General features: G+C 33.4%; 1 protein-coding gene across 1 annotated transcript in view; it reads left to right on the top strand.

The window, feature by feature from the left end:
- Positions 1-8472: 8472 nt before the first annotated feature.
- The window catches only part of Gint3 (GDI interacting protein 3), a 29876-nt gene continuing 27086 nt past the window's right edge, over positions 8473-11262 (top strand). The window contains exon 1 of the mRNA XM_067274333.1: positions 8473-8857. The gene's annotated coding sequence lies outside the window, so the exon portion shown is untranslated. The remainder of the gene's footprint in view (positions 8858-11262) is intronic.

The raw sequence follows: 11262 nt of genomic DNA, 5'->3' as shown, positions 1-11262 counted from the left end.
GGATGAAAGCCAGCTACGAACTAGCTGAAATAGAGCCGGTTAGTTCTGCAATCACGCGCATTCAGACAAATTGGTGTAATGACGTTGAAATAACATTGTGAAAAAAACGTGTCGGACAGAAGCAAAGCAATTCACGCAAATTCGCAGACGTTATATTCATTTCGTCGATAGCTCAGCTGGTATTGACGGCCGGATGGCCGAGCGGTAAAGGTGGCAGCCTATCGCTCTGGGGGACCCGGGTCGATCGACGTGATAATTCCCAGGAATTTTTCGGGGGGTGGTCCGTTCGGATATGTCGGGCCCCGTCCCTCACCACCCGGTCGCCCCATTGTGGGCCTGGCCGAACCCATAATGAGCCTACTAAAAGAGGCCCTCTTAGTGCCCACAGGGCGGAAAGAGTTTAAAAAAAAAAAAGCTCAGTTGGTACAGCAGTAGATTGTAGTGGTATGGCTATCCATAGGTCGGTGGTTTAAATCCGCCTTCGACGGACGTGATTGCTTTTTTTACGTCCGACGTCAAAACTTATGAGAACCAGTTTGCAACTTTGCGAATCGACAAGTTTTCAGAACACAAACCCGCCCCGTGAGAGTTTACATTTTATTTTATTTTTCTCATTGCAGACATCGCGACGGAAGGATACGGTGGCAGTTCCAGATTTCTTTTCGAATTTTAAGTAAAGCTGTAACGAGCAGTTGTTTTCAGAAAGCATTCGTTCAGCTCGGACGACATAAATTCGAACATTTGAAGGCGTGAAAGAACTGAGCGCCTTGAGATGCGTCGTTTGGAAATGCCTAAAGAGAATAATAAATTTTTGAAACGAAAAGCGTATTATTGACACACTTAATCAGCTCAGCATCAGATAGAGGCTTCAATATGATTTACAAGAAAAGAGGGTGTAGACTTGTTCGAGACAATAAAGTGTTTGCTGTCGGAACAAAGAAAGAAAAGCTATATTGTATGCGATTTGAAAAATACCTGAAAAACTCAACTTTTGTTGGAATATACAGGAAGAAAGAAAACAAGAAAATTCCATGAATGATTAGCTCATCAAAACATTAAACGAGTTCGAGAAATTTTAAAGAAATGTGGAATAGATTATGAAGATGACCCAGACTTCTTTTATGAATCTTTTTGAAAGGAAAACAATATCGAATTCCTTTCAAGTTAAGTACTTCAAGAGCAAAAGCACCAGGTGAATTATTACACATCGATCTATGTGGACCTATGGAGACAGAATCTGTAGGAGGAGCTCGCTATTTCCTGCTTGTAAAAGATGATCTAAGTCACTTCAGAATTGTATACTTCTTAAAAAGAAAGAATGAAGCCAAAGACAGAATCTGAAAATGCATCAAATACATTAAAAATAACTTAAACTACAAAGTCAAGATAATAAGGACAGATGATGGTAAAGAAGTTAACCGTCTAATTAAAGAAACCGAAGAAGGAACTGTTCATCGGTTATCCTGTAAATACTCGTCACGACAAAACGGGAGAATAGAAAGAGAAGTGCGAACAATCGTTGAAGCAGCCAGAACAATGATCCATGCAAAAAGATTATCCAAGTCACTTTGGCAGAAGCCGTAAACACAGCTGTATATAAATCTTCGTTGCTTGTTGTTCTCTATTATATGTATTTTCTTAGCGCAATCTTGCCGTTGAGAACATATCACATGGACATGTGCCTAAGGAAAGGCGTTTAAAATGGGACGCTAAGAGTAAAAACGGTCTGTTTGTGGACTATGGATATAACACCAAAGGCTTTAGAATCTATTTTCCCGAAGATGATGATGTCCAGATCGTTTGCGATGTGGAATTTAATGATGAAAAACAAATTGAAAATTCGCAGTCAGATAAAACACCAACTGAAGAGACTATAACTCTAGATCTGAATGAAGAAAACTCAATCTTTGATAAAAGTTATACTGAAGAAGAAAAATTGGAATAAGCTTTAGAAGAGGCATGTGAAAAAACAGAACAAGAAAATAGAGAAAGTCAAACAGAAAGCAAAATGTATAACTTAAGAAGTAAGAATGAAATTAAACTGCCATCAAGGTATCAAGGTACGATCATCATGCAATCATTACAGACTGTGAACAGATATCTGCATCAGAAGCCTTAACTGAACCAAAGTGGAAGAAGGCAATAGAAGAGAGAATAAATGTCCTGACAAAAAAGTTTTGGTGTGGTCGCGTGCCATCTTACGTCCCGAACCCATTGACGTCTATCCCCTTTTTAACGGAAATAGAATTTATTAAAAATCTCTATCCGTATAAGTTTCACCATTGTTTTCAAACATTCCTTACATCGGTAGCCAGAAACTTTCACAAAAAAGGTGACGTGAACTGTAGTGTGTACTAGTATATCTAGTCAAATAGCTTATACGACAATAGTGGAAACTCTCGTGAATTAGCATGTACCGTAGTGGCGACAGCGCGAACTGGTGACATCTAGCAGTTCGAGGAGAACACTAACACCGCATGTAAAGTCTGACAAAACTTGCAAAAATGCAACGAAATAAATATTTTATCATCTTGTTGTCTATATTTTATTATCTTAAAACAGAATTATAATTTTATTTGGTAGAAAACGTGGATGGATAGTGATTTAAAGGAAGGAATACTGTAATACCAATAAAACAAATCAAATGCAATAAGAGCAGATTTTTTAAATTAAGATCTGAGGTTTTAATTAATTTAATTTTATTAAATTGAAACAATTTTTTAAAATAAAACATTTTTACATTAAATTAAAACACATTGAACACAAAATATATCATGTACAGTACATCAAAATGCATTATGTGAACAGTTTGATCATACAGGTCATGGATAATACAGTTATTACATATGTGAAATCTTTAATTTAGCATTTTTTGTTCTCAGAAACCTTTCAGATGAATCGTTATTTTTTGTCACATATGCTTTAATAAGGATTTTGAAATATTTATCTGCCAATAATTTAATACAATTGTCACAAACACCATTAATATTTGCATTCTTTAAGAATTAATTAATTAATTTAGTTTTAATTCCATATGGACTCTGTAACAAAAATAAATTAAAATTGTTTTGAAATATTGCTGATATTTCTGAAGATAATCTATTTCCGTACAATGGTCTAAACACACGACATAATTTCTATCTAAATATTCAGGCGCGTTCGTCTTCAAAACCTGTTCTTAATAACCCACTGAGTGCATCTGAAAATCAATATAGACACATACGTTGAATAATACCAATATTTTAAAGTAGGAATGTTGGTATAAATGAAAACAATCGAATTGCTTATTAATTTACTTACACTTGTTTGTTTTTAGAGAATCTGTGAAACGACTTGCGATCATTTTGTATCTTATAATTAAAGCAGCCATACATAGTGCAAATAACCCTTCTTCCGGTCATTCTAATTATTTTGAGATATAAAAAATGTTTATAACTTTATATTAATACTCAAAAACGTTTCCTTATACACGCGGTACAAATGGAGTGAAGTGTAGTTATTTCCTCGAACCACTAGATGGCGGGCAGAAGCTCGTCGCCAGTTTTCAGCAGAAGTTTCCACTATTGTCGTAATAAACTATTTGATTTAATGTACCAGAGCCCCTTTAGCCGCCATTCGAAATCATCGAATGGCGTTTCCACTTTCCAGGACGAGGACCTAGGGGTTGGATTTTGAAAAGCGGTGTAGGTGTTATGTGACGGTGTTGTTTACGGCTGTGATGCGTGATATGTAAAGGAATGGATGCGATGAAAAATTAGATAATGATTCAGTTTTGAATGTTATCGTGAGGGGTGTTTGTATGGAAGTGTTGTGTGAAGAAATGTGAAAAAAACATAAAATATTCAATTTATGACATTCACGCTAACAGGTGCATTAAATATTACATACTTACCTGATGTTGAGTATGCCGTGATCAAGATGTGATTACTGTAATGCATGGTCTGGTGATTGCAGTTGAACTCACAGAGACGAAATATGAAATCTGTGATAAATTTACTGCTATGAATCAACTACTATTCTACTAATTAATGTAATATCAATCACAGATCTGACCAAATATGACATGGACTTGTCCCCGGGTCCCACGCCAGATACAATTAAGGCGTGCTCCCGGGCCCAAGAATATCCTTACGAAGTATAGCAACGAAAATTCGAAAGTAATAAGAAATGAATCGTGTAATTGTACCGATGAGTCTTGGACTTGTAATATCAATCGTGTATTTGTACGAATGTGTCACGGACTTGTCCCCGGGTCCCACGCCAGATACAATTAAGGCGTGCTCCCGGGCCCAAGAATATCCTTACGAAGTACAGCAACGAAAATTCGAAAGTAATAAGAAATGAATCGTGTAATTGTACCGATGAGTCTTGGACTTGTAATATCAATCGTGTATTTGTACGAATGTGTCACGGACTTGTCCCCGGGTCCCACGCCAGATACAATTAAGGCGTGCTCCCGGGCCCAAGAATATCCTTACGAAGTATACAACGAAAATTCGAAAGTAATAAGAATGAATCGTGTAATTGTACCGATGAGTCTTGGACTTGTAATATCAATTGTGTATTTGTACGAATGTGTCACGGACTTGTCCTCGGGTCCCACGCCAGACATGTACTGTACAATTAAGGCGTGCTCCCGGAGAGGAGTATTTTTTCCACGATCAACAACGATTTTTATCAACGACGATTCTTATGTATTAAGTAATGCTAAATAATTTACAGTACAGTATTGTGAAATAATATTAATGTTTTTATGTTCTAATTAACAAATGTTTATACTTACTGTCTCGTACTATTTTATACCGATATCGATACATTACCATTCTTGTAACTATACTAATTTTTATAATATATATCTTTTCATTCCAAGTTTACATCTTATTTACTGCATGTTGTTTTCGATTTCTTGTATTCTCATATCTTCTGTGCCAATTTTTCGTTATATGGCAGATCGCAAATGTTCTTGTCAAACTGAAAAAACTGTAATTATCTGTTACGTAAAATGCGAAGTGTGATTGACGAATTTTAATTTTCAAATCAGTTATAATTACGATGGTGGAAGTCACGCTGGATTATTAATGTTTCAAAGTAGACATAAATGCGCAGCTCTTACAATACCAAAATTATCTTCATTGTTGTCCGCAAGTATTGTTTAATAATAAAAGTCGAAACAATTGTTGGAATGATTGTTTAATTCTTAAAATTTTCTGTCAAACATTTCGAGATATACGAATATCATTATTTTGTTTCAAAATTATTTTAATTATATGAGTTTTACATAATTACAGTGTAATTATTTGGAATCTGCAGGTATTAGTTATATGGGAATTTGTTAAATTATTTTAAATTTTTTCGTAAAGTATCTAAACAGCTGAACTAACCTGAATATCTTACAAAATAAATATAATAAAGTTTATTGTTATTATAATTCAGTGATAAACTGACTTTACAATATCACTCAAGACGCGATTGTGTGTTCATTCTAATAATTATATTTAAAAAAAATCGTATAAAAAAATATCTAAGTGAACTTGGGCAATATCTGAGGTTGTATATACTAGTACCTGCCAAATTCAAGTTGATGACAGGCACAAAATTTATCAATTCGAGTTTGCAAAACAATGATTGTATTTCCTGTTGTGTTAATAGGGTAATGAAATGTTTGGCACATATATCTGACATCCGTAATTACTTTTTAAGTTATGACACTTTGAATGTTTTCATCACGTTCATACGTAATTATTTGGTTGCTGAAAATAAGAATGTCTCTGCAATTGATCTAAGAAAAGTACACATAGCCCTCATAGCGTAAAAGCTTCCTGTTGTAAAAGTTAATAGGAGGAGGGGAGATATGTGGTCCAAAGATCACGTGTTCTATTGCGTGATCCTTGGGTGGGCCGCAGGGAAAAGAAAGGATGACAACGAAACGGTTTTCGATGACAACTAAAAAAAAACCGGATCAAGGAGGAAGAGAGAGAGAGATCGCGCATGCTCAACGGAAGAAGAAGGACTTTTTCGAAAGAAAGAAAGAGAGAGAGGACGTGTAGACGATAGGGTCGCGAGATTTTTTTTTTTTTGTGTGTGTTTCTTTTGTTTTAGTGTCTGTTATAGCGAAGGGACAGAGTAGTGATTGGAAGGACTAAAATAAACTTTAAGTTCCTTGCATTGGAGTGTGATTTATTTCTTTGAAGTTTCTTTTTGTTTTGTTCCTGCACGGGGAATACTCTGAAGATCGAGTACTTTCCCCACACTAGTTTTAATTGAATGTCGTTCGAACGATGAGTTACGAAAGCGATTTTCACTTCAAAGGGTGGGAAATATATTCGGAATTGTTACCAAGTCAAACAAAAATGTGGATGGATCAAACCCTACCTTTACTCCAATTGAACACTCAAAGGATGACATAGCTGATACAAAGGAAGCCAAATGTAGACACGTAGAAAATCCAAAACATCATCACTGGACTGAAACTAAGAGAATTTTAACAAGTAGTTTTGTTACATCTGATTAATTTTATTTTTTTAGTCGTAGTTTAACTGGCATGCCGATAACCCAGAGGTTTCTGGCATGCTGATCTTTATGCTGGTGTCTCGCGTCAATTAATCAATCAATCAATCATCACGCACTTATTTCTAAATTACTTTTGTTTTCTTCTATTTGCTACTAAAAGATTCGGGACGTTGTTAATCAAACTACTTTTATTCAATTAATTATATGTTTGCTCTGTCTAAAAACTACATTGACTCACAAGTCAGATCGAGATCGGATCGATCCAATCGAGCATAAGTCGATCGTGTCAATAATCGGATTGAAATGATTATGAATTTTACAGATTATAAAAAATAAAACAGAAAAAATCTTCCAGAAACATTCGCAGTCTCCGTAATTCCGGATTCAATTAGTATAAAAAATATTCTTAATTAACACAACTGAAACTCCCCATTTTTAAAAATTAATTGCACTTTGCAATGTATAGAAATAACTTTATTTTACAAATATTTTATGAAAATGAGAATTATGTATATTCAGAATATTATAAATTCTGTTTTTTAGTAAAACTTAGAATTACAGAAACTAAATTGAGAATTCCTTGTTTTTAGTTATATTTTAACTGCATAGAATAAAAACGCAAAACTAGAAGTTCGTTACAGTAAACAATCCTTCTCTTATATTTTAGATTACTTTAATCTAAAATGTCTTTTAAAATATTTATAATTTTTATTTATCGCTCCATAACGAAGATAATATTCGAATTTTCAATATCATCTGTTCTGATAATATCCAATTATATAGAAGAGTCAACGTATCATATAATTTTTAATGTGTCCAAGGAGACTTTTGTATTTTGTATCTTCTCAAACACACAATAAATTCTACATACGCACGAACAAAAACAAAAACAATTTTTTAATGATTTATTTTGTTATTTTTTAAAAACTTTTTCCGCCCTGTGGGCACTAAGAGAACCTCTTTTAGCAAGCTTATTATGGATTAGGCCAGGTCCACAATGGGGCGGCCGGATGGTGAGGGACGGGGCCCGACATATCCGAACGGACCACTTCCCGAAAAATTCCTGGGGATTTTTCGGTCCGTCCGGATTCGATTCTGGGTCCCCCAAATCGGTAGGCTGCCACCTCGACCACTCGGCCATCTTATAAAAAGCAACAAATTAAGCAATATATTATTTATTTTATTTCTTTTCTAAGTATCAGATTTGTATTTTCTTCAATAGAAATATATTTTGTAATTTCTTACAAGATAAAGAAATTTATATTGTATAATATAATATAGATAGTCTAATATAATATATAACAGTAATCTAAATACTGAAGGACATCGAACTGTTTCATTTATGAATTTTATTAATATATTATATAAGATAATATATAAAATATTAGCAGTAAAAAATGTAGCAATATAAATATTCGCAATTCGAATTTAATCTGCTAAATTTAATCACGTGAACGAATCCAGTAACTAAAGTCATTCCCGCGAATAATTTAGGCAATATAAAAAATTTTAAAATACCGAAATTATCTCGTAAAAATAGCATATTATATATTATTATTATAACGTACGAAATAGTACGTATTATAAAATATAACAGGTTGGTTTTCAGCGACAACAGTTAATTTGTATTCGTACGTATACTTTTTTTTTTTTTTTTTTTTTTTTTTTTTTTTTTTTTTTTTTTTTTTTTTTTTTTTAACTCTTTCCGCCCTGTGGGCACTAAGAGGGCCTTTTTTTAGTAGGCCCATTATGGGTTCGGCCAGGCCCACAATGGGGCGACCGGGTGGTGAGGGACGGGGCCCGACATATCCGAACGGACCACCCCCGAAAAATTCCTGGGGATTATTCGACCCGTTCGGATTCGATCCCGGGTCCCCCAGAGCGGTTAGGCTGCCACGTTTTTACCGCTCGGCATCCGTCCGTCTACGTATACTAATTCACGTGATTAAATGACCTCGGTCACGTGACCGGATAATTCGGACAAAATTTCTTTCGGTCCGTAATTTTGGCACCATAAAAATTCGTAATTTTAACGGAGAATTTTTATTAATATTATGTTACAGACGAATAGAAATTAAACGAGTATAGAAGCGCAAGTGCGTGATTGCTGTAGAAGTCGTCTGTCTTTTGAGTTACGACAGAAATTCGAACGTTTAAATGTTGAGTCATTTATTTTACATTGCGGATATCTTTTACGAATATTTGATAATTCCTTTCATTAATATCGAAGAATTCGAATGGAAGTTATTAAGATCTTTGCTCATCCTGCTATTTATTAATTTAGTATTCATTACACTGGCTTGGAATAAATATGGAAACAAAATAAGTGAAAGGTTTATGAAACCAGGTAAATATCTACATTTATTAATTAGCAATTAAAATATGATTCAGCATCTTATGTAACTTATTTAAACATTGCAAATGTGTAGACATGTTTATTAAACAATTTTGTTTTCTTTATGAATAGAAGTTTACTTTTAGGTAATTAGTGTATGTAAAATGTATACACAGTTTACCTAAAAGTAACTTCTAGCAACACTGTTGGGATCTTAACACAGCTGTAAAGCATGCCCAGGGAGTTGCATCTGTACCATTTTTATAATATCTATCTGTACTAATTACACTGTCTTTGTGGTTAATGTTACTCTTGAGTTTGATCAAAACTTTTAACATAAGTAATTGTTAAAGTTTATTTTTCTTAAACCTTGTGATCCCTGCTAACAACAATGGAATCAAAGTGGTCCCTGGTCAAAAAAAGGTTGGGAACTGCTGGTTTATATAAATGGTGGTTGTAAATATAACTTAAAATGTTTCCATATTAAGATTTTATTAATCGTTGAGTAATTTTTGATGTCGAAACTTGTATCTATTAGCCATTTATAATTAGAATAGGTGTGAAATTGACTGTAGATGATGATATTAAATGGAATAAACTATTGCTTTTAGCCTTTAATATTGTTTAACATTTAGTCTAGAGTTTATCACACCAGTGAATGAGATTAATTCGCAAAATCTTTAATGATTATTTAACACCTTATTAATAAAACTCTATGCTAACTTATGGCTCTTGTATGCCGTATGTATATGTGTCTATTTGATGTAGACCGGGGGTCGCCAAACTACGGCCTGCAGGCTGGATCCGACCCACGAGATCAGTTCGTCCGGCCGCTGCACTGTGCCATGAATGAGCTAAAGTATAATTTTTTATGTGGAAATATCATAGATTGTAGATGAACTTACTATGTAGAAAAAATTAAAATAAGTGTAAGTAAAAATGCCAAAATTGGCCCAACCTGATTTTTGCATTTAACAGTAATATAAATTTTAGGAAAATCAGTGAAATAAAAAATTTGGCGGTTTTTGCAACTTTGGTATTGGAATGCTTTTTGTGTACCTGCAATGAAGTTTCTAAGAAAAGTGATTACCAGCTTGCTGCAGTGATCGTGTTGGTGCATTGGTAAATAAATATGTTTGTTTCCTTTAGTTTTGTGTATTCAGTATACTATATTGAACAAAATGGTTGTGGCCTGCACTCGTCATTCTCTGTTATCTGGTCCGCTGTGAAAAAAGTTTGATGATCCCTGATCTAGACTAATTAAATTAATGAGTTTATTTAAAAGGCAAAGTAAGTTTTAACAAGTAGCCCATCGAAGGTGGTATGTATTTGAAAAAGCCTGATTATGTCTGTTTTTGAATTGTTACAAATTGCAACAAGCGTCTGCATTTTATATCTTTAAGAAAATATGTTTGTATTAGTTATAGTTTTTTATTTGTCTTGTAGTTTTTTTGTTTTAAGGAACTTCTTTTAATTTAACTGAAATTTTTTGTTTTTAGATTTGGTTCATATTCTTCGAATTTATTCATTTTCATTATACCTTTCCTGTAAAAGAAATTTAGCTTTTTATGATGATGACAATGAAGTTGAAGGGAGAAAAACAATTTTATTATTTTATTGTTTAATAAACTTGTTATGAAAATTGAGTTTTTTTTTTGCTTAGAAGTATTTTACCTTTTTCATTGGATTAAGAGTTTCAGTTTCACTTTGAACATATTGTTTATGAAAAGAGCATTTGAAGTTAGTTTTAACAAATTGGTATAGTTAATAATGAATGAATAACATTACAATATATATATTAAAATGGTGGGATTTTAATTAATAATTAAATGAATGTTTTACATAAATATATTCAACAACAGCTTATTATCTAGTGTGAATTGTCTTTGTAAACCAAGTAATGAGATTGGTAGACGCTCCAACAGCAAACGGTTAGGGAAACTTAGTTTATTAATCCATATGCATTTCGGGTTGGTTTATCTCCCAACCCCTCTTCAGTGCTGTTAAGGAAATTACAAAAAATGATGAGGTTTCCGACAGTATTTATGATCACGGAAATTGGAAAATAATAAACATAGAAACTTACATATTATAAAATTGATGCGTTATTATGAGTTGGTACAATTTATAAATTTTTTTCTGTATTTTTAACAGGAGTGTTATAGTTACTACAAACAAAATATTTGTGATTTAATACAATATAAACAAATTTGTGATTTAATACAATTGTTACAAATATATATATTTATATACAGTTATACATTTTATATTATTTAAATACAAACTTACATTTGGAGTGCAGGTGTTATGTTCATGATGAGAGTGAAGACGGGTAAAGACCGGAGTTTAACGGGACTTGACTGCTAGTGGACATGTGTTGTAAGGTTACCGAAAACTAAGGCAGCTTAGCTCCATCA

The sequence above is a fragment of the Centruroides vittatus genome, unplaced genomic scaffold (assembly GCF_030686945.1).
Source record: "Centruroides vittatus isolate TY-2023 unplaced genomic scaffold, ASM3068694v2 contig_546, whole genome shotgun sequence".
Lineage (NCBI taxonomy): Eukaryota > Metazoa > Arthropoda > Arachnida > Scorpiones > Buthidae > Centruroides > Centruroides vittatus.
This window is presented reverse-complemented; position numbering and strand designations above follow the sequence as displayed.